The sequence below is a fragment of the Stegodyphus dumicola genome, chromosome 2 (genome assembly GCF_044657685.1).
Source record: "Stegodyphus dumicola isolate Sdum_Otavi_A_Nest chromosome 2, ASM4465768v1".
Classification (NCBI taxonomy): Eukaryota; Metazoa; Arthropoda; class Arachnida; order Araneae; family Eresidae; genus Stegodyphus; species Stegodyphus dumicola.
The window spans coordinates 238411231-238437673 of NC_140769.1; the positions used below are offsets into that span (position 1 = coordinate 238411231).

The 26443-nt window shown below is 29.4% G+C and overlaps 2 protein-coding genes across 6 annotated transcripts in view; one reads left to right on the top strand and one right to left on the bottom strand.

Moving 5' to 3' along the window:
• LOC118203842 (uncharacterized) overlaps positions 1-4392 on the bottom strand; it is a 42184-nt gene extending 37792 nt beyond the window's left edge. For 2 of the 3 annotated variants that reach the window (XM_035376133.2, XM_035376131.2), the window contains exon 1: positions 4233-4392. The gene's annotated coding sequence lies outside the window, so the exon portion shown is untranslated. Of the gene's footprint in view, positions 1-4204 lie in introns of all 3 variants that reach the window. The other variant, XM_035376132.2, reaches the window with a different exon arrangement.
• Positions 4393-5378: 986 nt separating this feature from the next.
• LOC118203840 (uncharacterized) overlaps positions 5379-26443 on the top strand; it is a 156065-nt gene continuing 135000 nt past the window's right edge. For 2 of the 3 annotated variants that reach the window (XM_035376128.2, XM_035376130.2), the window contains exon 1: positions 5379-5749. The gene's annotated coding sequence lies outside the window, so the exon portion shown is untranslated. The remainder of the gene's footprint in view (positions 5750-26443) is intronic. The other variant, XM_035376129.2, reaches the window with a different exon arrangement.

Here is a 26443-nt window from a genome sequence, read left to right on the forward strand (position 1 = left end):
TCTAATTAGAGATTAATTACTCTTGAAAAGCATCAATGCATGGAAAGTGCTTTAATATGAAAAATTATCCTATTTAAATAATCTTTCTAATTAAAAAGATATACCCAACAATTAAAAGCTGCCATTGTAACATTTTTATGTCCTGTCACAAAAATAAATACAAATAAAACATGTCAGAGGCAGCTGAAATGGGCTCCAACACAATAGTTGCCTATGGTATCATAATTGATACATTATTCTGCATTATTCATATTTGATACAATACTAGAAGAGAGAAATCACTACTACAAATATATTCAAAGTTAAAAGTCAAATGTGCTAATGGCTGCATGCGACAGACACAATCCTAATGGTTCAGTGAAGTGTCTGTGACATGTGCCTGATACAGCAGCATACATGTTAAATCAAAAGTTAAAGAAATGCATAGTTTGTTAATGTGTACAAATTCGTATACCACAAGATATAAAAGTTATCTGCTCTAGTATAAAATTGGGCGCCCCTTCAATCAGTGACAAATTTTTGGCAATGAAACCTCATTTCTGGTTACCATGATAGTTTTAACTTTGTTTTAGCTTCCTGATTTTTTTAAAATGAAAATACATTGATGTGTACATGGAGAAATTTAAGGCAGTGCACAATGCCCAGTCTGTGCAATTCTGGGATGTTTTTTTAAGTGAAAACATATCGTTGTGTACAAGGACACAGAATTTGTACAATTTTGACTTATTTTGATTTTGTGTAGTGGCCATCTTGAAATTGTGCCTTCCTGGCGCTGATCTTGACGTCAAAAAAGAATTGCCAAAAAACAAGAGGCACCCAATTGTAAACTTTTACCAAGTTACCATTAGTTTATAAAATTAGCAAAATAGTCACAAGCTTTTGAAAGAATTCAGAATAATTTTTTTCCCCATAAATTTAACAAAATAGTGTAAAAAATATTCATAAAATAATACAAATTACAAAAACTTATTTTTCAAGAAATGCATTTAAATTGTATTTGATACTTTTGTTTATTATAAATATATTTTAGGAAACTAAAAGTCTATTTATTTTTTACACTAAAATGCATTAAATCACGTGCTATGAAAGAGTGCTAAAATATTCATACACCTTCTGTTGCAATATAAAAAACAACTTGAAATGACATGCGATTATACTTTGCTACTGCACTTAACTATTTTGAAAACACGTCCAAATTTCATTGTATTTTGAATTATTCGTACTTGCATATTATCCTGTCTAGTGTTGACAGAGATTTCGGCAACAGTTATAAATATTTAGAGCAGAATTCTAAAAGACACCATTCATAGTTGGTGCGAAATAGTGTTACTTAGTCAGTTGATAAAATTCATGCAAGTATCAACTTATTTTGTTACTTACAGCTAAAATAACAGAAACAATATTAAAAGAAAAAAAATTAGCTCCTAAGTTGGTAAAAGGAAAGAAAAGCTACTGTGAATGCAGAAAAAGTTTTCAGTGAACTTGATTCAAAATATAAAAAAAGCATAAAATATGCAAAACTCCCCCAAATGAATCTCGCAGTAGACATCCTCAAACATTAATGCTGAGATGCAAGACCTAGTTTAAAAAAATAAAACAAAATCTTCATATTTCAACCCTAAAACTGAGATTTAAGTTGGAAGAAGAATTGAGCATTTCAGTTTCTAGCTTAACAATCAAAAGGGCATTAAATGAACAAGATTTTCATAGGCTATCTGCTCAGAAATAATTTTACGTATCTGTCCTCAGTGCAAAGAAAAGATTATGCATATAAATATCAAAATCGACTTTGAAATAAGGTTACATTCAATGATAAATTTAAACTTAATATTTTTGGACCTGACGGAAATTTTAAAATAAAGCGTAGGCCAGGAAAACCACTTCAAAGAAAAACTTAACAAGCTACATATAGTAAAATATGGCGATGGCAGTATACTTATTTGGGGGTGTATGTCTGCTTAAGAAGTCAGGAAATTAACATTTATCAAAAGGAAAAATGGATAGATTTCGATGCATAGCCATACTTAAAAGAAATCGTAAAGTAAGCAAAAAATGGAATTGAGAAGCGATTTTGTAATTCAGCACAATGACAATCAGAAATGCACTGCTGTGAATACCAGGCTGTAGCTTTTATATGATGTGTGCAGTCAATTAAATACACCTCCTCATTCATCGTACATAAATGTTATAGAATATATATGGGCATATTTGCAGGAAAAACTAAAAATTTTAAAAATTTCTGATAAGATGCATTTTAAAAAAAGCCTTACAATGAGTATAGGACAAAATTGCACCAGAATTTCGGAAAAATTTAGTTAATTCAATAACCAAAAAATTTACAGCAGTCAAGACAGCTGAAGCTACATAATCAAATATTTAATTATATTAAAAATAAAAACTGTATGTAATTATTTTGAATCTATCATAAATATTTTTGATGCATTCAATTAGAACCAAGATAACTGTTTTTCTATTTCAAATAACTTATTAAATACTCATTATATCATTTTCCTTGCATATTTGCAAGGTTTTTGTTTACAACTTTGTTATTGCAAAGGTTTTTCAACTTTTCTAACTAGCATACAAATATTTTTTAGAACGACTGAAGCTATACAGAGCTTGAATTACTCAATGACATTTAACCCAAGCCTCTGCTTTTGGAAGTAGCCTCTACATTCTCTTACTATATTAAAAAAAGCAAAATTTCATGCATTCTTCCCAGTTCTAGATTTTAAAAATAAGAAAATGAGAAGGAAAAATGAAATTTAATCTTTTCTTGGAAGTTGGAACAGATGTCTGTCAGGTTCACTACACCTCAAATTAGTTAAGAAATTTTAGTTAACTATGGAGATTTAAAATTTGATTATTGTGAAGCAGCTTACATGTCTGCCTGAATACTTCAGTTAATTATTGGACAAGTTAAAGCAACAAGAACGATCATAACAATTGCGTAGGTTTAAATATAGAAACTTCTTCAGCTGCAGAAGTGTAAAATAAATGGACAATGAATTATTTAAATCTGCATTTCGGAAGCTAAATAAAACATTTTTGTATTTAAATCTTTGAATCAGTTTTGCAAATTTATGAATATTACGCCAATTCCAGTTGCTGCAACTCCTCCAATGATCATTAGTTGACATGTTATTCTAACTCATTTTCAAGTAAATGTAAATAATGAATAAAAAAATCTTTATAACACAGGAAAAAAGGTTAAGCATATTAGTTTTTCAGAATCAATTTATTTCTTCAAAAATCAGTTTCCTGGCTGTACTCTCATAAGCAAAGATACTAAACTAGACTATTTTCATAACTGTTTAAGCACAGACAACATGTTTCTCTTCCATAATTGTAAAAAACTACTAGAAAATTTTTTGTTTTACATTGGAAAGAAATTTAAATTACATTTTATTCCATTATTTGGTTATCAAAGTGATACACAATTTAACCACATAATTAACTTATCTCTATAAGCCAACTAACAAGTTTCCTAATCAACATGAATTCTTTAGTCACTTTTTTCATAGTTTAAATTAATTCCTTTTCCTATTCTCGGTTTAATTATGTAAATATCATCTTTACGAATGGAAGTTTATGAAAAAAGACCAAAATAAGCTACGATAGAAACTGACTTAAGTACAGTTTTTCATGAGCACATTTAAAAAGCCATGCCATTCAGATGCTTAATTCATGATATTAATTTTTTCCTTTTCAAATGATGTGTAAATCATTAATTTGTTGATATATGCTTTGCTTTTTATGCTCTATGTCATAATTAAAATACATTTTTGAAGTACAGATAGTTTACTTGGAATGGATGGTCTACTCTGAACATAACAATCACTACAACATTGAATTTATCTAAGCATAAAAACATAAACAGTAGCAAAAGACTTCAGAATCTGCGAATGAAAATTAACCGAGTTAATGATATGCTCCTATTCCCCCCCCCTCTAAAAAAAAAAAAAAAAGAGAGGGCTTGCAGTATCTGTTTAAAATTAAACAACTTTAGAGGAACATCAAATAAGAGTCATATATAAAAAAAACTACGCAGAGCAAAAATGGCGAAGAATATCACACTGAATATACAGATATACCTCCTTAAATTTTATCCAGAATATATTTTGCTTTCAATTAAAAAAAGTAAAATAGAAAAGGATTTTAATCACCAATTATCCCACAGCAACAACAGATATTCGATATATACCTAAATAAATGACAGAGACATTTATTACCTTTAGCTAGTACTAACAGCACTCGTACTCATTTCAGGATATTTAAATTTACTAATGTAATTCTTAAATATAAAAGCAATACGTTACACGCATTAAAATTTATACTGTAACAACAGCGAAGCGAACTTTCCCTCCTTTATGTTTCGGTTTCGATTTATCACGTGGTATAATATGAGTTGAGTAATACAGCTATTGCTTTCATCCCTAGTAATATTCTAAAATCTAACTCGGATAAATGTAATTTGAATTTTTTATTATATATTCCACCATACTTATGCATTTGTTTTCGTAAATTATTATTAAAATATGAATTTTCGCTTAATTAGTGGTGCATTTTTCTCATTACGTTTCTGTACGGATTATTTTTAGCTAAACGGCAGCATCAGCTTTCAGCGCGCCAAAAGGGGTCGAAAGGATTATATTTTTGTAGTAAATTGGTTCTGTGAAGAATATGTAAATTTTAGGAACACGTGATTATTATTTATGCTCTTTAATTTATATGTTTATCAGACTCATCTAAATTAATGAGAAATTATTCTCTCTCAGCTATATTGAGAAGGATAGTTTTATCTTTTTCCTATATTTTAACTTTATTATTCATCTGAACATCATTTAAAGAAAAATGAGAAGTTGAATCACATTTATTATTTATATATTTGTAAAATTACTGCCGATTATTTTGGTACAAAAAGTTTCTTGTATGCTTTAAATATGCGATGTCCAAGGACTATGAAAAAGATTTCAATGTTTCAAAATAAGCTTTGGAACAATATTTCTGGAGACAAAATATTTGGAATGTAGTATATATTTTGTAGAAGCATCAATTATTAAAAATTGGAATAAATTTATGATTAATGATATGTTTTTAGTTTTATTTTATGTGTTTCAATTTCATGGACAATATAAATATTTCATTGGCATAAACATAATTAATTAAACTGCTCATGATATGAATGTATCATGAAGTATCATGTATCATGACTGTTGTAACTAACAAGAAACGTTTGTAAATATTTAAATAGAGTTATATGTTTAAAATATTACGTAGATTTATGAATAAAAGTGTTCAAAATAAAAATGCTAAAACACTGTAATGCTTTTTTTATTTCTCTTTCAATGTTTCATTCCCCTTTCTTTCTTTTCTTAGCATAATACGTATTAGAGCTGCGTACATGTGTCTAGTGGCAAAAATAGAATTTCAGCAGTAGTCTGACATTCAGGCAGAAAGATGTTGTTTTCTAAATTTAATCTTGGAGAACAGCCAGATCTTGGGAAGACTCTGAAGAGAGCTGGTCTCTTAGTTACCCTTCCTCAGTTTAGCTATAAACGACTATGTAAGTGACCAAGTTTATCTCTTGTACATATTGTGGCCATTCTGTGCCAGTTTATATAGTTTAGTGGCAGTGCCACTGTTCCTAATGCTGTAGAGAATGAAATCTAGTAAAAATTCATCAAGTTCATTTTATTCTATATTTTTTGGATTTTATCCGTGATATTAGTTCATTGCTCCTTTGGAGGTAATATTTTATTTGTTAAATAGGACTCTTCTAAATGAAGTTTAATAAAATTGTATTGTTACCTGTATAGTGTTTTTCATATATTTGTAAGAAAATGCTTAGGTGTTGTCTATTTTTATTTTAAAATTAATTCTCAATGCAATTACAAGTTTTTAAAAGTGTTATCAAAATTGTATGTTTTATATATGCAGAAATACAGCTATTTAAGTGATTCCGAAATAACATTCTTTACAAATTTCTATCTTTTAAATCTTTGTTTTGTATTACATGAAGGACTGCTGGTTACAGTTTGAAAAGAATTTAATTTTGCAAATTAACACATATTTCAATGCATACTGTTATAATTTAACTTTATAAAGAAGTATTTTTTCAGAAACTGTAGAAAGCTAATTATAATTGTTAATGTTTGAAATTAATATAAAGAAAAGACATGAAATGTATGACATGATTTTAATGACAAGGATAAATTTATATAGATTGTTTTTTTCCTTCCTTAAAAGTTTTTATTCCTATTCTCATTATAATAGTTGTTATGATAAAATAATTTAATACAAAGTAAGTCGTAAAATCCTGTTTAAAAATGATGATAAAACTATTCCAGGATACTATTAGAAAAAAAAAAAAAACTTGAATATATATATCTTAATTTTTAAATATAATCAAAATATTTCTTTTTGTTTCTTAAAGTAATTACTTTTTAAAATTTTGTAGCATGTTATTTCTACTTACCTTAATTCTTGTTAAATGTCTGTTTAGTCTCCTTTCTTTATTACCTGCATAATACCTTTATCAGTATCTGTTTGTTTATTTAATACACTGGCTCAGAAAATATTAAGTTTTTACACTTCCTTACTTCAATGAATTAGCAATTTTGTACTTAAAAGAAATCTTACATATTATATTTTTCCCCCTCAAAATTCTTTTGTCATTTGAATGGCTCTAAACTAGACAAATATTTTAGGGCAAGTATTTCAAATTATTGAAGTTGTTATGAAATTTTTTTATTTTATTTCACTAAACTTTTGATGTAAATTGAGATTTCTGTGTGAAATTTTATCTTTGTAATATTTATGAACTTATGATGTCATTAAATATAAAGTACATTAGAACGCAAATTTGTAAAACAAAAGCATCAAACTGAGAACTTTTTTGTATGTGATGAAAAAAGCTTCTGCTTGTTCATTTTTGGAGCTGCAAAACCGCAAATTAAAAAATTTCATTTGCGGTTTTGCAGCTGCAATTTTTCATTTGTGGTTTTGCAGCTGAGGATGGCGGTTCGGTAAAACCATCGAAACTAGTCCTGTGAAAATTTTGAAAATTAACTCTGATTTTTGTTGTTTGACTTCTGAATTAATATGTGCAGTTATTATGTAAATTATGCAATTGTTTATGATTTCAGCCTTTACTATAATTTTCCATTTCTGTTTCCTCATATGATAGAGTTACTGAGCCAGATTAAATTAAAATTAAATTGTATAATTTTTGACCACTAGTCCACCTTTTCAGTTTGAATTTGACTGTTCTTGTTTAATTGCGTCACCATGAGATATAATTGACTTTGTTAGCATCAGAAAATGCGTTTATGTTTGTTCTAAGTTCTTTTCAAATAAGAGGCTTATTTAAACCTTTGTCCGATATTGTAGTTACTTTCAGACATATTGATAATTTGCTTCACGTCTATCGGGGGTTTTGGACTATTTAACTTTTACCAGATCAAGTAAACCCTCATAGGTAGGTACATTGTGGAGAGGTTGACAAATTAGGAGATAAAGCATGCAGAAACAAGCGAGAGCATTGGTTTGCATATTGAGACAAATCTCTAATTATTGTTAGAAAATATGCTTAAAGAGAAGGAAATTGGTATAAACTAGCCAAAATGTTTGCTAAGGCTTCAAATTAAAATGACTGGTAAATATTTTGTTGAGTGTTGTTGTTACAAAACATAAGTGTTTTGTATCTTTTAATGTGTAATTATTCTAATATCGTTTAAGAATCAGTGTCATAAATAACATGTATTTTCAACTGTGAAATTTTATTAGATTTTGATTTTAATAGGACTTTTTTAACAAATATTGTTAAAAAATAAAATTTAATAATGCCCATGTAAATCCATGACTAAGGTAACCTATTTACCTAAGTTAATTATTTATAACTAAGTGCTTACCCTTAAAAATTATCTCTACATATTAAAGAGAGTTATTGCCTATTATTAATACTCACTGTAGTCACAAGATAAAAAACAAAAATGTAGAAATTCAAGTAAAGCTTATTCTTTGCATCTAGTGAGACTTAATACAAAATAGCTTATCACCTATGGTCTTTAATGGCTTATTGGAAACTGAAAGTATATTAACTGGGTTACAACCCCTGGAACTCTACACGAAGCTATGACATTAACTGCTTCAGATCCTAACTAACTTTGAACACTTGCTAACCGTGCCTACTTCATGCCTTTCAGGTTTGTTCTAATCAGCAGGTCTGTCTCTAGACAAGCATCAGCGGTGATAATATTCAGTCTTTTATTATGAATGATGCTGATTATGATACTTCTCACTTTAACGTATGCCGTTTGACATAAAATCTACCTGCTATTTACTAAACCTGTAGACAAGCCGTTCTCAACCTTTTGACTAATGTGTAGCATCTGAATAAAAATTGAAAACCTTTTGTACCACCACCACTCTTGAACAAAGCTCAGATCGCATCAATTTACGAGTGTTAGAGAAAAAACTCAATCAGGATGTTGGGGTTTTCATTTTGAAATAAATAGTTAAAAATACTTTGCCTCTTTGTGTACCACCTATTTTTTATTGCGTACCATCGGTTGAGAACCTCTGCTTTAGACTGATCAAGTATGTGACAGAATAAGACATAAAAAAATCAACATAAAACTAACTATTAGTAAAATGTAAATGTCACTTATTTTCTTTCAAATATGTCCAACCTATTATAAATGCTACTTGTAAAATATTTAATGCACTTGATAAACTGCATGAAGTTTATTTTATTCTCAAACTTATTAATAATTATGTTAATTTACGTTTGGTAATAATGCATACTATTTATGGATCTATTTTATTTTTAGGAGGGTATTAGAAAAGGGAAATTCAGGCATAGAATAATATTTTTAATTGAATTTAATCAGTTCCCATATGCTCATAGGTCCTTAATTTTTTTTCATTAATGGTCCTTAATTTCCGTGTGCAGAAATGTGTGCGAACCCTGTTAACATGTTAGAGTTCGAGGTTTATAAAGATATATTTGTTACCTATATTCCTTTTCATAATTGCTTATCATAAAATGAAAAATTAATTTCTTTCCTTTTTTAAAATTAAGTTATCATATGAATGCATTTTTCTTTGGTTTTAAATTACATATTACCTGTAGCAGTACATTCAGAGTTAATTCTAAATCTGTATAAAAGGGATCGTGAGATATACTTTGAAGTTATAAGAGTGAAAAGAAAGTTTTATTGCTTAATTAGAGATACATTTTAATGAAGATGATATGTGTGCTTCTTAGTAGTTGTAGCATTTATATTAAGTTCTTTACAGTTAAATTAAAAATTTTTACTTTGTCCTAACCCTTGGCCTTACCCTTAGTTCTTATTTCTTAGTTTAATTGAGATTCATGATCCTGGTTGATGTGTTTGGCTGCATAGAGTTTTCTTGTTCCTTATGTGTAATATAGAAATAAAAAGAAGAAAGAACATGCATTTTCATTGTTTTCTGAGGAAAGACAGTTTCTCTTAATAACTCTTTCCTCTTTTGGTAGATAGCTTTCATGTGCTTTACTTTAATTAAATCAACCAGCCAATATGCATTGTGTTATTTTTTTAATTAGCCTTATACCAATTGTTTGTATGGGGGATGAAAATTCAGTATAATATGTAAGAATTAGAAAAGTTCCCAGAAGTATTAAAATGAATTTAATACTGAAAAAAGAATAAAATGTATATATAAAATCTTTTACACTTTCTGTTTTAAATAAATACATGACATTATAAAGTCAATTTTGACCAATATTCTTGGTCATAAATGTAGAGAATTGGATGTAACCATTCTTCTATATGTTAATTTTATAGAATTGTTTATATTGCTTATATAATATATTTATAAAATTCTGTTAATGTCTTCAAGCAGTTATTTATATGCATATTTTCCAATTTTATTTTTCATTGCATTTGACCGAAAGTATTATCATGGTTAAATAAAAGATTATTCACATTTAGGGCATTTAATTAAAACTAAAATTTAAAAAGCTTTTTATGTAATTTATTTTACATTTTTTATCTCATATGGGGAAAGTGTAATAAAGAAAATTATTAGTGTTAAATGTAGGAATTATTCCTGCTGATTAAAATAAGGACAACTTGCATGTGGCATTATTTTCTTTTCCAGTTTTCTGATTAATCCAATTGTGTAAGATTACATGCAGTTGATTCAAGTATCTCTTTGATTTGGAAATTTATTTTCATCAGTAATTAAAATCTTGAGGCTGCTAAGAATGAAAGATTAAATCTTTTTTTATTCAAATACATGTTGCTGATAACAGATATAACTAAAAAAGGAATGATTTCTGATGAATTGCTGAAATTTGGTTAAATTAAATTAGATTAAAAAGCACCATTTAGTTTATTTTTTAATCTATCTAGTGACTGAAAGATAAAAATTTTATGATGATTAATTTGATTTTTTTAAGATAGGATATATGAAAAAAAATTCAGCACTAATTTAAAAAAAGTCTGTATTCAGTACTGGAATTGTCAACACAAAGCAAAATTTCAAGAAAATGGTTTCTTTAGACTGGCATCAAAAATAATATATGAGTTTGTCTCTGACAAATAAATTGAGATATGTTAAATAAATTGATGTAAGATACTCAAATCCAATACTACATTTAAAATGATATAAGGAACCCAAGGCCAGTATACATTTTGCTTCCCAATTACATGTAAAGTAATGTAAGAAAACTAAGACCAGTACCACATTTTTCTTCCCAATGCTATCTCTGAGATTCTTTGCTACATTAAAAAAATCTTCCACGTATGCCTCCAAAATTTTGCCGTCCTATAATATTCCAAGAATTATCTATCTCTGTTGTCTGGTGCAGCAGCACTTCTTGCATTGATTCTGACACCGAGCTTGCAAAAAACTGCTTTGCATAGCAATGAGGTTTTATGATAATTAACCCTGTTATCTTATTAGTTGTATTATGTTAATTAATCCAGTAATTTTATTAGTTTGCTTGTACTTCTGCTTTCATCAGTTTCCACCAGAATGCACATTAGTTAATCTATATAAGTGCAGAATTCTTAAGAGAGAGCTTTTGGCAGCCTTCCTGACATGTTTCTCTGTTTTCAGCTCCCTACCAGTTGAATTGATTGATTGGCTTTAGTTTTGGCAATCCACATTTGCTTCACTAATACTTATTAAGGAAGTAAGCTAAAACTTATTAAAGCATTTGTTAATAGCCAAACTAAAACTTATTAAAGCATTTGTTAATTTGTATTTCCCATTTTATTTGGATATTGTAAGCTGTTTCCCTTGGGTTATGGAGTTAATTTCTGTTATTCTATGATTTTTGTGTGAACGTCAGGCTGATGTGTTCATAAATAAATTTCAGTTAAACCTTCATTTCAGTTTGTGTGTACTGTACTTAAAAGATAGGATGGATTGATATATTGTCTTTTTGTCTTTATGATTCTCGTAATTGGCATTTAAAGTATTATAGAACCATACGGTGTTATATCACATACCAAATAGGTCCTTTCTGAAATATGGGTAGTTTTTTTTTAGTTACCAAAAATATTAAATGTGAAAGTACTAATGGAAGTTCTTACTTTTTAAATATCAATAAATAGTAAAATAAAAATTTTAATGTTATTTTAAAATGTATTCATTACTTTTGTTGTAATTTTTTCTAGCCTGATTTTCATTGCAGTGTAATTAGATTTACTCATTAACAAAATAGTAATGAAATTTTACAGTCAGTAATTTCTTAAGACTGTACTAATATAGCCACTAAATTAGAGGGGATTGTTAAGAAAGAATAAACATTAAAATATGAAATCTATTGCATAGAAAATAATACTAAAATTAAAATAAAACCAACTTTTATAATGAAATGCAAAGGAGCATATAAGCATAAAAAATGGTTAAAGAATAGCTCACCAGTTAATAATTATAAATTCCAACTGATTCTTAAATTTTCTAATGCATATATTGAATCTAAAATAAAAAATACATCAAGAAAAAAATATATTAGCAGAACAAACATCAGATGCAAAATCTGCCCCCCCCCATTAAAAAAAGCAGATGGTACTCATGATAATAAGAAAAAAAATCAATTATTAAAATGAAATTTCCTATGACTGCTTGGGAACCATTTCCAAACAAAGCTCATATAGTTTTTTAACTTCTCCTCTGTTTAAAAGAGTAATTAATATGTAAAATAAATAAAAAAATACTAAACTGTATAAGTTTTTTTTATCATTCTTATTTTAAAAGAGGGAGAAAAGTTTCCTTTATGAGCTCTAAAAATTTCAGCTGTAACTGATACATTTAAAAAAAATCCGTGACTGATACATTTTTGGATGTAGAAATTATAAAGCAGTGGATGTGCACTGCTTAGAAAAAAATCAAGAGAGTTTTGAAAATCACCAGAAATTAGGATAGTAATTTAGATATTCAAAATACATTTCATGTATAAGAATTTTTTTCCTGCTTTGTCAAATAATTCAAACAATGAAATTTCGGGATTATTTTTTCATTCATAAAGCCAAGAGAAGTGCAATTTCCATCATTTTTCTTGCATCTTTTTTTTCAATGACTATAATTGATTTCTATTAAAGTCTGTGGTATTTTCTAGTAGGAAATGCACTTGATTTTTAAGTGTTTTAAGTCTAAAAAAAATATGTATATATATATACGAGGGCTATCCAGAAAGTAGATTACGTTTCCGTCTGTGTCCGCTAGGGGCGGGGCTAGCGCGGCCATCTTGGGGTCAGAGCGTTGCGCAGCTCAGTCTGCATCTAGCCGTGCTAGTGAGAGGTTCGTGCTGTGCTCCGTTCAGATACTGTGACAGTTTGAAATGTCTGCGAAAATCCCGCGAGCTGCGCTCAGTAATAAGGTTTCTGACTGCAAAAAACTGTAAACCGATAGAAATCTATCGGCAGCTTCGTGAAGTGTATGGGGACAACATTATCACTGAAGGTGGAGTGCGTCAGTGGGTCATAAGATTTCAAAATGGCCGAACCAATGTTCACGACGAAGATCGAAGTGGGAGACCCAGCATAGTGACCGCCGAACTTCTCGAAAAAGTCGATGCTAAAGTCCGTGAAAATCGAAATTTCACAATAACGGAACTTTCTTTGAGTTTTCCACAAATTTCGCGAAGTTTGTTGCACGAAATCATCAGCGAAAAGCTTGGTTACCACAAGTTTTGTGCAAGATGGATTCCAAGAGATGCAAGAAGAGGTAACGAAGTGGTTGAAGGCGCAGGCGGCCGAATTTTTCGACGAAGGAATTTCCAAGCTCGTACATCGCTACGATAAATGCCTTAATTTGTATGGTGACTATGTAGAAAAGTAGTATTTGAGTGTGGCTTTCATCTGTATATAATAAAATTTGTTTCCTATACTTTGTTTATTTTTTTATTCCAAAACGTAATCTACTTCTGGATAGCCCTCGTATATATATTTCGGATTTTTGCTGATTTATCACCAAGAAATATTTAATTCCTAAGATAGATAATACATGTTGATGAAACTAAAATTAATTTGATTAACTCCAGGTTGGTTTTAAAAAATAATATAAAGGATTATGAAATTGTCAGTGTGACAATTATTCATCTTGTTTAATTTTAATACCCTAACAATAACACAAAGAATAATGATATTTGTCATATTTTTGAATATATTTTAATTACTCATTTCTTTATTTTTTATATTTAAGCAGCAATATATAGCTGCATATTTATTTTTTAAAAGAGTAAATATGTATATATTGAATAGAAGCATGGCAATAAACAAGCATAAAAGATGAAAATCAGCCCTCAGCTGATATTGTCTTTATAGAGAAATTCACAATTTCGAGGAAGACAGGCATGTGGTCTATATTCTTTGAAGAATGATTATATTATGTTAAGAGAAAAGTAGCAAAGAATATTTTTAACTGTTGCTTGTCTTTCTGGAGATATGTAGAATTATTCTATAAAAACTGGTGCTTAGTCTAAGGTTGATTTTTGCCTAATGTGTAGGTTCGCCTCATAAATGTTTTCTTTTTAAGCTTATGCTACAAAGAGCTTTCTAATAAATAAAGGACTGATTTTAATAAAATAATTTCTAATAAATAAGTAACTTTGAATCTAGTGCTTTTATCTGATAATAGATAAAAGTGTATTTTGCTTAATTGAATAATTAATATGTTTAATTTATGTGATGTGTGAGTAGTATTAATTGTGCAAGGTCCCCAAAATGCTAGAAGCCTGTCTTCTTTATACATATTATATTTATTAAAAGTAGATGTATTTATTTAATCTTATTATGAATCTTATTATGATAGGATAATTAAATCTCCAGTAAAGCAGATATTATTGATAATTTAAATTGGCTTGCAGAATGTGAGTATTCTATAATAGTTTTAATCAAAATGTGTTTGGATAAGTTGCAGTTAAATTTTTATTATAAACTAAACTACTTAATTTTAGGATTCGATGTAAAATAGTTTCATAAGATTTACTTTATGTAATCTACACTGCAGATAGCTATTGAAGGCAAAATATTATGAAAATTTATTTGTTATTTTTAATTGCCATTTTCTATAGTATTAACTAATCATAGTTAATATAGGAAATGGCAGTTTAAGACACATGACAGTTTAGTTAAGACTATTTAGGCAAGATAATATTTAAAAAATATAACAAATGGATCATGTTGCTGGTATTTCATAGTTCTTAAATACCAGATTTTATTATTTTAATATAGTTTTGGAATATTCTATGAAAGAAAAAAAATATTTGGCTTCAGAGAGCAATATGAATCTACATTCCATACAACAATATGTTAAACTGCTAAATCTTCTTCAGTGTTTAAAATGTATAATTAAATATTTAAAAAAAGTGAATTTAATATATATAAATTACAAATATTCTAGTTTGTGAAACAATTTTACATTGTTTATAAATAATGGTGTTTGCTAATAATGTAAAGTTCTTTTTGGTTCTAAATTCAGCCTCTAAATTAAAATTGTAAGTTGTATAAATATGTTTTGAGAATCCAAGTTATCTTTGAAAATGTTTATTTCTGAATCCAAACTAATGAAGTTTGTTTTTGAATTCTAAACTTAAAAAATTTATAATTTTTTTATGATAATTATAGCAATTTTTTTTAAATATTAGCTTTAAAAAAGTTAATATGCATAAATAATGTTTCAAATATTCATTGTTTCAAATATTCATGATATTTTTGCATTAAATAGCTCAACTAATGATAGATACTTTCATTAAAAATATATATATTATATTTTATTTATGCATTATATTTTTATATATATTATAATAGCAACATTTAAAAAATCTATAAATAGTAATGGTGATTTTTTGTTGATGTGGTGCCAAAGAGTCAATTATGGTACCCAGTTTGTATCGCATCTTGAATAGCTGTGCAGTGCTTAACCCTTTGCGGCACAGTGTGTCCGCTCTGGACACTCCTAAAAATTTCCTTCTGTATGCACAGAAAAATTGAATGAAAAAGGATTTATAGGTTACTCTCTGAACCTTCTTTATTTATAGTAGATTGCAGCTCAACACAAACCAGTCCATATATTTAAGCATGTTTAGTTTTTTAAGACCCTCATATTTCAAAGAAATCTTCCAGATTTTTTTTAGGGTATAAAAGGAATTGTTTGAAAAGAAATTTCGGAACAGCTTTAGTATTGGTCCTTTTGGCGATTTTTTGAGTTGGCGACAAACTTCGGTCGCCAAGGTAGACCCGGCTTTGAAAATCAGAAAAAAATGGCGGATTTTCAACAAAACCCGATCTAGACTAAATAACAATCTTAAAAAAAAATAAGCTCTTGATTAGAATAAACAGTCTTACTCTAATTTTCAATATTTCTAGTACTGCTATGATAAATTCTTGAAACACTACTGTAAATGAATTTATGACAATTATTATATTATGAGTAATGAAATTTACAAAATGTTAGTATTTTTAATTACAAAATATAATGTATTAAATATTAATATTTTAAGTAGTTAGTTCATATTTATATTTTATTATATTAGTACTTAGCTAATATTTTAAATTTACAAAAGGTTAATTTTTATGTTTATGAATAATGAAATTTACAAAAGGTTAATAAATGCATTTCAAACTAGTATATGTTACTTTAGTTTCTTAGATTCTGTTATTAAAAGAAAATAAAAAAATATTTCAAAGTGAAGGAAATCAAATTCAATTATAATGGGCAAGTTTTGTACCAGTGTTAGAAATATTTTTTATGATTAAATATTGTAAATGGTAAAAATATTAAGAAGTGTGTATTTTTTAATCCCTCAATTTATTACTAGTAATTTATGATTATAATTTAAAAGCTAAAATTAAATTATCATAATGAGTAAATTTTGTACCAATGGTAATAATACAACAATCATCGTAAATGATGATTTCTGTGAAAAATTCGAACAGTCATTGGAATCCACTAGTGGTGGAGTGATAGCCACTGAACAGTGGTAGTTCAGGCTGGCTATATGGGAGTTTTGGTAGTTTTCCGTAGATGTAATGTGAATTTGAGCCAGTTTCTCTTAAAAAATACTTTATGAAGGCATCCTTCTTCTGCTAGCCAGCATATGTATTTATTTTCTATTCATAATTCTCTCTTATTTTCTTATTTCTTAATTCTAAATCTTACTTCTGAAGAGAAGAAGTGTTGCATCTATAGGTCGAAAAATATGGTCAATATGTTTGCAAAATCCTTTCAGTTTTGGAAAGCATTTAAATAAACTAAATAATTTGTATGTGATGCAAACAAAAATGCATTATACTATTTCATGTACTGAATAATTAATCAGGGAACAAAGTATATTGTAACGTTCCTTTATTTTGTAACCAGAGTTATTTTATGCTTGGGATCTTTACTGTCAATTTTGTCCATCCGTTTTCTCACCAGAATCCAAATGAAGTTTTTATTTTGTAAAACAAACCATGTTTTGCCTTTTGAGGCCACATTAATAGGTTGCTAGATAAGAAAAGATTTGTAGTCTTCAGCCTTGCATTATAATTGCTGACAGTTGAATTCCATGCCAGTTAAGTTTTTAACCAACTTTGCTTTAAATTGATTTGTGCAGCCTTTGGGTTACAAATTTATTTGAATTTAAATTTTACATTTGAACTTAATTGTTTTCATACGTTATCTTGCCACAAGTGGTTGACAGAGTCGTAAGCACAAAATGTGCCTTCTGTTCTGTACATCTAAATTTTATAATAGAATAAAAGTATATCTTAACTTAATAAGAATATATCTAAACTTTATGATAATAACATTTAAAGACATTGAAATCAGTATCTAAGTGCTTGCCATGTAGTCAAATTTTTATATATCAATTGTACTCTTACTTTTATTATAGAGTTTTTATTACAAAAAATTCAGATTTTTGTTACATAAAATGTTTAAGTAATGTAGAAAATTGGCATAAAATTTAAAATAAAAAGTCGACTGTTATGTCAACATACTATTAATAAAAGTATTAGCTGTTAGGTTGTAAGATTAACAAAATTTGAGAACTCTAAATTATAAGCAATATATTCCATAATCTAGGCAACATTATATTTTTTATAGTCAGACAAATTATGAAAATGTTATAAAAGCAATAAAGAAACCTGATTTTGGTGCTGATTTGAACCTATGAATTCATGCAATTACACATCCCTATAGTTCTAATATGAGGTAAATAAGTATTTTTAGACCATGGTAATTTTGATCTCCTTAGCACAGGAAACACCAAGAGTTTACCTCATGCTACTGAAAATGTGTTTTTCTTTCCCTTGGGGGGGTGGAATTTATAATAATATGCAGAGTTGACATATGAAAAAATGTCAAGACTCATGTGATGTAATATTAAAAGCACCAGTTTTAACTATCAAAAATTTGGCTTTTTAAAAAATATTTTAAATGTTGTGCTTTCCTAACACAAAAGTAACTTTAAGAATAACACACAATTTATCCCTCCTGCCATCAAAGCTCTGAAACCTATCAAATTCGTTAAAGTTACGTGGACAGAAATGGCGGTATGTTTGAAGCTCAGTATTTAGGGTTATCATAATTTTTCATTTATCGCTCCAAAATGTTGCCAAACGAATTTCTCGCCAAAAAGGACTAATACTAAAGCTGTGCCGAAATTTCTATGTTATTTTTTTGGGCTGTATGCTAATCTCTTTATTCTACATTAGTTTAAAATTTTTACCTTGAAATGTTGCGTAAAATTAAACGGCGAACCCTAGGTGTGCCCAGACCATGCTCACTGATAATCTAGGACAACTGAGAGTCTGTATTCTTTGTTTCTCCGCATCTGAACAGTGCTTGTTTCAACAATGACAACAATGCTCGTTTCAGCACTCTTTTTGAAGCTCTTTTCAATCAGTGTGTTGGGCACACCCACAGAATTAAATGATAAGTGCTATCTTCACAAAATTTTAATTGTGTAGTCGTAGGCCTAATTAGACTGCCTATCTTTTTTTTTAAATCAAAACTCCGACTTTAAAAGGTAGCGTGATGGAAAGGGTTAATGTGCCTGCGTTTAATGCCAAGGCTATACACAATGTTGAATTTATGCAATTATCTCTCTTTTTTTTTTTTTTTTTTTTTTTAGCAAAAGCGAATTGCTGTGTACATGAGGAAAACTGGGTACTTTTCCGTTTCGCCGGCGCAAATCTCGCCAAGCTGACTTTATTGGCGGCAACATACAGTATACACATAAAAAATGTTAATAAATGTTAGCTCTAAGGATTTTTTTATTTTGAAGGCATAAGCATTTTAATATCATTTAAAATTTTTGTAAAAAACCAACAAATAAAGGCAATAAATTTGTAAAAAGACATTAAGAATGTACAATGCTTTCATGGCCAACATCCTGATTCGCCGGTTCATATCATGTGACCCCAAGTGATCACATCTCATGTAAACTACGTTACAAAAATCTAATTCTCTCAGTTATTATCTACATTAATTTCAAGTTAAATCTTAATTTGGAATACAAGCGTAAATGCAAGAATTATTTCAGTTCATACGAATAGCTTACTCAGAAATTATGTAAGACCGCAGTGCTTTACTTCGCTAGTGCGTTCTAATTAGAATTGATGAATTTAACTTTGCCTTTTCTATATTTCCGCTTTCGGGTGAACGGTGGATTGCATCTTAGTTAATTACCACGAATGGTTTTAGGGCATAAAATTAAACTATCTGGGTAAAAATTCTATGTAATTGTATGCCAGTATTGAAAGAAACAATCTGGTAAGAAATGGCTGCGATTTGTTTTGAAAATCAGGTATGAAAGGTTATCAGTGAGGATATTCCGTTTGGCATCAGTTGCACTACTGTTGGTGACTTTATCGTTTGCGCAGGCAAAACGGAAAAGAAACGAGAACTGTTGTTCTTTCCACATATGCAGTGACCACTTTTTGTGCACAGCTATGGCATTGCACACATGAAACATTATATAAATTATATGTTGCATTACTATTATTACAAATTAATTTTTTTTATCAAGAAGCTTTACGAATGGTTAGGGTTGCCACAATCTATTCAGATTGCATCCCAACATTTATATTTGGCACTAAGTGGCACCCCATTAACAGAAAAGTACTGCAGTAACTTTAATGTATTCTTAGAATTTATTTTTAGACCAGTTTCTTTAATTAAGGGTACTTACATAAATTCCTGTCGACCACAAGAGACGGTGCCACTTGCACCAAACGTTAAAAATCCATTCACCAAATACAAGAAAAAATGTTTTATTCTTATTTTTCTTTCAAATTTATTATATTATCATTTATTTATATTTAATTTTTCATTAAAAATTTCCATTATTTATTATTAAGGAGATATACTGTAAAAGCAATTTTTTTATGTTATGGAATTAGCTATGGAATAGCTTTGGAAATATTCAACAGCATGTTCTTCTGTAGTAGGCAGATCCCAAATTTTATATATATATATATTTTTTAAATGCATGATAGAGGGGAAAAAAAGGAGTCTTTACTCAATAACTAACACGTGTAATCAATGTTACACCAAACCCAGCATGTTTGAAGAAGACTTTTTCCATTTTTGGTGAAAAAATAGCACAGTTTGGTGTCTTTTCTTTAATAGGCAAAAATGGTCGATGGGATTTTTCATAAGTACCAATTTAAATTTTTAGGTATTGTAAGCCTACACTGTGTTTTGGTGTATTCTGTTATTTGTTTGGAACACTCAGAGCCGGATTTAGACATGATAAGGCCCTAAGCTATTTGAGATATGGGTCCTTTATAAGTCCGTTATACTATATTTTAATACTATATTTATACTATACAGTCAAAAGTCGTTAATCCGGACTCGTCGGGACTTCGGCGATTCCGGATTATCGATTTTTCCGGATTATTGATCATCGGTTTAAATCTCGTAAGATGGCATGCAGAAATTCTAAAATTAAAAATATGAAACCGTAATTTATGAAATAAAGAACAATTATGATCTAAAGGGTACCAAAATTTACGAAAAAAAAGTTTAATATTTATTTGTTTACTTTATTAAACATTTCTTTCAATGTAAGTTGTTTAAGTTGCTTCGTTTTATGTGATAATACTTTCTCTTTAATTCTATAAACAGACATAATTTCTTGTTCAGTTACAAAGTTCCACTGTTCAAGTCCTGTAATTGATGAGTTAAGAATACCGACTAACTTGTCAATCGAAATTTTTTCATTTTCACTAACCTCTCTGTCACCTTCTTCATGTCTTTATCCATTTTTTGCAGCAATTCCACTTTTTGTTTGATGGACATCGAAACATACTTTCGTTTTGTAGATCCTTTGGGAGCTCCAGCATCGGAAATTCTATTTGACAAAATCGAAAGTTCCAACTTACTTTTATAAAATTGCTCTTACAGTCTGCAAAAAATAATAAGCAGGGTCCAATTCGAAGATTAAGGAACAATGCAATCATCAGCATTAACTGAAATAGATAATTACATAATTTTAGCTTATACCATCTGTTATACATAAAACGCGCACTCGAAAACGTATTCTGCGCTTGCGCACATGCATATGCGCAGTCATAAAGGTCTTGCGCGTACGCATAAACGCCTATGCACATGTGTCGACGTGGCGCATGCGCAGAAAGTTTTTAGCTTTGAGGTCCGGATTATTGATCATTCCGGATTATGGGTGTCCGAATTAACGACTTTTGAGTGTATATTAATTTTTTGGGGATAGCTTTAGTAGCTTATATGTAAATCCTGCACTGGAAGCACTAGCATAGTAGTAATAATAAATTTTATATATTAATGAAAACAAAACTATTAATTTTCAAAGGATGAAAAGTGCAATTTAATATTTTAAATAAAAATTAGAAATAAATACCTTTTATTAATTAATTTTTTAAAATTTGCTCTTTTATTTATATATTTTCTATAGCACAGAAATAAGCTATATGTAATTGAGGAAAGATATATTAAGATTTTTTTTTTTTTTTTTTGCAAATCAAGTGACAGATGTACAAAGATTTAAACATCCTATAAAGAGATTTAAACATTCATAATTATATCACTGTTATACTTATTATATACAGTCAACAGTCGTTAATCCGGACTCGTCGGGACTTCGGCGATTCCGGATTATCGATTTTTCCGGATTATAGATCATCAGCTTAAATCTCGTAAGATGGCATGCAGAAATTCTAAAATTAAAAATATGAAACCGTAATTTATGAAATAAAGAACAATTATGATCTAAAGGGTACCAAAATTTACGAAAAAAAGTTTAATATTTATTTGTTTACTTTATTAAACATTTCTTTCAATGTAAGTTCTTTAAGTTGCTTCGTTTTATGTGATAATACTTTCTCTTTAATTCTATAAACAGACATAATTTCTTGTTCAGTTACAAAGTTCCACTGTTCAAGTCCTGTAATTGATGAGTTAAGAATACCGACTAACTTGTCAATCGAAATTTTTTCATTTTCACTAACCTCTCTGTCACCTTCTTCATGTCTTTATCCATTTTTTGCAGCAATTCCACTTTTTGTTTGATGGACATCGAAACATACTTTCGTTTTGTAGATCCTTTGGGAGCTCCAGCATCGGAAATTCTATTTGACAAAATCGAAAGTTCCAACTTACTTTTATAAAATTGCTCTTACAGTCTGCAAAAAATAATAAGCAGGGTCCAATTCGAAGATTAAGGAACAATGCAATCATCAGCATTAACTGAAATAGATAATTACATAATTTTAGCTTATACCATCTGTTATACATAAAACGCGCACTCGAAACGTATTCTGCGCTTGCGCACATGCATATGCGCAGTCATAAAGGTCTTGCGCGTACGCATAAACGCCTATGCACATGTGTCGACGTGGCGCATGCGCAGAAAGTTTTTAGCTTTGAGGTCCGGATTATTGATCATTCCGGATTATGGGTGTCCGAATTAACGACTTTTGAGTGTATATTAATTTTTTGGGGATAGCTTTAGTAGCTTATATGTAAATCCTGCACTGGAAGCACTAGCATAGTAGTAATAATAAATTTTATATATTAATGAAAACAAAACTATTAATTTTCAAAGGATGAAAAGTGCAATTTAATATTTTAAATAAAAATTAGAAATAAATACCTTTTATTAATTAATTTTTTAAAATTTGCTCTTTTATTTATATATTTTCTATAGCACAGAAATAAGCTATATGTAATTGAGGAAAGATATATTAAGATTTTTTTTTTTTTTTTTTGCAAATCAAGTGACAGATGTACAAAGATTTTAAACATCCTTTTAAGAGATTTAAACATTCATAATTATATCACTGTTATACTTATTATATACAGTCAACAGTCGTTAATCCGGACTCGTCGGGACTTCGGCGATTCCGGATTATCGATTTTTCCGGATTATAGATCATCAGCTTAAATCTCGTAAGATGGCATGCAGAAATTCTAAAATTAAAAATATGAAACCGTAATTTATGAAATAAAGAACAATTATGATCTAAAGGGTACCAAAATTTACGAAAAAAAAAGTTTAATATTTATTTGTTTACTTTATTAAACATTTCTTTCAATGTAAGTTGTTTAAGTTGCTTCGTTTTATGTGATAATACTTTCTCTTTAATTCTATAAACAGACATAATTTCTTGTTCAGTTACAAAGTTCCACTGTTCAAGTCCTGTAATTGATGAGTTAAGAATACCGACTAACTTGTCAATCGAATTTTTTCATTTTCACTAACCTCTCTGTCACCTTCTTCATGTCTTTATCCATTTTTTGCAGCAATTCCACTTTTTGTTTGATGGACATCGAAACATACTTTCGTTTTGTAGATCCTTTGGGAGCTCCGGCATCGGAAATTCTATTTGACATAATCGAAAGTTCAAGTTTACTTTTATAAAATTGCTCTTACAGTCTGCAAAAAGTAATAAGCCACATCCAGTTTGAAGATTAAGGAACAACGCAATCATCAACATTAACTGAAATAGATAATTAGATAATTTTAGCTTATACCATCCGTTATACATAAAACATGCACGTGAAAACGTATTCTGCGCTTGCGCACACGCATATGCGCAGTCATAAAGGTCTTATGCGCACGCATAAACGCCTATGTGCATGTGTCAACGCGGCGCATGCGCAAAAAGTTTTTAGCTTTGAGTTCCGATTATAGATCATTCCGGATTATGGATGTCCGATTTAACGACTTTTGACTGTATATCCTTCTCTTCTGTTTTGATCCGTCATAATTATTATTTTCAGAATAAAGAAATTTCTTGAATTGCATGAGCCTTTTACCATTTTTCTTGGTTTATCGTACTTTATGATAATTTTCCTCCCTTCAGGAGCATTCATGGTGTCTTCTTCTAGAGCTTTTGTACTAGATATAGTAGTAATTTGTAAATTATTTATGTTGTAGTGCATTTACCATCAGATCTAATACTTTTTCTTCTAATCATAACAGTAAAAACTGGATGAGAGATTTAGATATATACATTTATGTTTCATATCGAGTGTAGTGGCAAATTGGCAAATTGGCATGGTTTAGCAAATTAAACAAGGAATATTTTCTCTTAACATATTCACCCCACCATAAGTAGTAAATCTAAACTTGAATTACTTTAGGATGAATATCTCTGTGCTTCATTTTGTAATTTCATCAGTAGGAAATAAAATTAAAAATGAGAACTAACTGTTTTACGAAATCCTAATGTGTTACAAATAACACTGACAAAAAGGTAAATCAAGTCAGCAGTGCTCAGTTTTTAGATACATTGTGTATTTAGGTTTGCATATGGAAGCTTTTCTGAGATGTGTTTACGCAAAAAGGAACCAGGCAAAGCATTAAGATGAAATACTTGTCCATTTATTTTTAATTATTAGCTATATTTTTAAAAGAATAAATTTTAAAGCTCCTGCATAAAAAAATTTAGTAATGCTGAATTTTGAAGTGTGCAGATCAAACTGTGTTTACGTTATACTGCCTCTTGCTTTGAATTTCCCATATTTCATTTTATAAAATAGCTGTGAGGATCTTGATAGAGATGGCATTTATTGCAGCTTATGTAGAACCCTGCAAAAATCAAGAATTCATTTTCTTTTTTTAAACTTGTTGTAAGAGAGGAAATTGTTTCTAATTTAGTAATATTAATTAAAGCTCTATTATGCCTTCTTTTTTCATCAGCAGCAGGTAAAAGAATATTTTCAGCACTCACAATAAATAGCAGTAAAAAAAAAAAAAAAATTGCCTAAAAATTTCTTTCAAGAATAACTCCTTTTGACAGAAGAAAAAATAAAACTTTCATCAGCAACAGATTTTATCATTTCTTAACTATATATTAATTTAACAAAATATGCTTAAAATAGTGAAAAAAATATTTCCAGCGCTTTTCTTGTATTGTCTTTCTTGTTGATCTGCTATCCAAAAGTAACAGAAAAATGAAAATTTAATAATTCACATGATGCAGTTTTTATAGAAATGTGCAGAAAGACATAGGAGTTTTTTAATAATGAAAAGTTTTATTTCTTGAATCATTACATATTTCACTGACAGGTGGTACTTCAATTGTAGCAGAAATTTATCTAGGGCAGAAATACCTAGACAGCACACCAAAAGTTAACAAGTGGTTTTACAGGTGTTGTGCCATCACTCTTACTGAGCAGCTTCATCCCAGTTTTGATGGAGAATGCTTCTTGAGATAGATCCGAGAATCTCCCATCTTCCATAAATATTACCAAATTGCTCGAGAGTCCTTTCAACTCTCGAGTATTTTAAGTGACTGTATGCCTTGCAGATACCATATACTTAGAAACATCTAAGCTTTCTATGAGATTTGGATTTGGCTTAATAATACAGCAGTCAGCATCACTAATCACCAAGCTGATCAAGGTGATAAAAGTTTGTGCAATAGCTCAGCATAGTTTGCAAAATAGCTAGGGTTACAACTTTTCAGGATGATGGCCATCAGACAAAAAAATGACACTGTGCACAGAATTATAAAAGGCTCTGCTATAATTTTTGTTATAAAGACATTATTTACCATAAGGGTAAAAAATGTCTTTCACTATGACAAATAATATAAACTGACCCTGTACACCAATGACATAAAGTAGCCCCATTATAAAAAATCACAAGGTACTATAGGGTATGAAGACCATAGGAGCCATTTGAGAGAGAAATGGCAACTAAGAACATGTTATCATCAGATGTGGATTACAGCATTTTACAATAAATGTGTCCTCTGTACAGCCTGCTGGGCAGGACCTGTATGGAGGCATTCCTCTTGTATCACTGTTACACTATGAAGCACTTACTTTTCTGGAGCGATGCTATCTCTTAAAAGTGCTATGCTCAGCTGCAATGGAAACAGCTCAAAGGGTACCACTGCCAACTTGCTGAAGGAAAGAAAGGGCTTATAATGGATGACTGAGAGAACACACAGCACACTGTCATCTTTGGTGAAAGCACACAATTTCCACAATTGTGTGTGAATTCTCTATCACCCAAATATGCCAGTTAAGTGCATTTGCTTTTCTATTAAGGAAAAAATTGTGCACTATCAGTCCACAGGATGTTTGTCAGCCAGTCCATATTGTTTTACTTTTGCTCGTGCTATTTGCTAATGCATCACATCTCAAAATCCATTAGTTTCAGCTCTTATAAGTGTTGCATTTTGTAAAGATACATCTTAAAAATGAACTTGACTGATCATCACACAGTCTCAAGTAAAATGCCAATTCTGTGGCATTGCTATACCCTGCCAGTGGAAAACGTAATTATTCTGGCTATAAAATTTTCATTATTAAAAAAATTCTCATAGTTTTCTGTGAAAATTGCATTGTGCAATTATATGTACTTATCAAATGTTTGGATTATTTTTTCTGTTGTTTTTGGATCATCTCTTATCAACAGGGTAAGATTTTTACATTTTTCTGTCACCAACCCTCTGATGAAGAT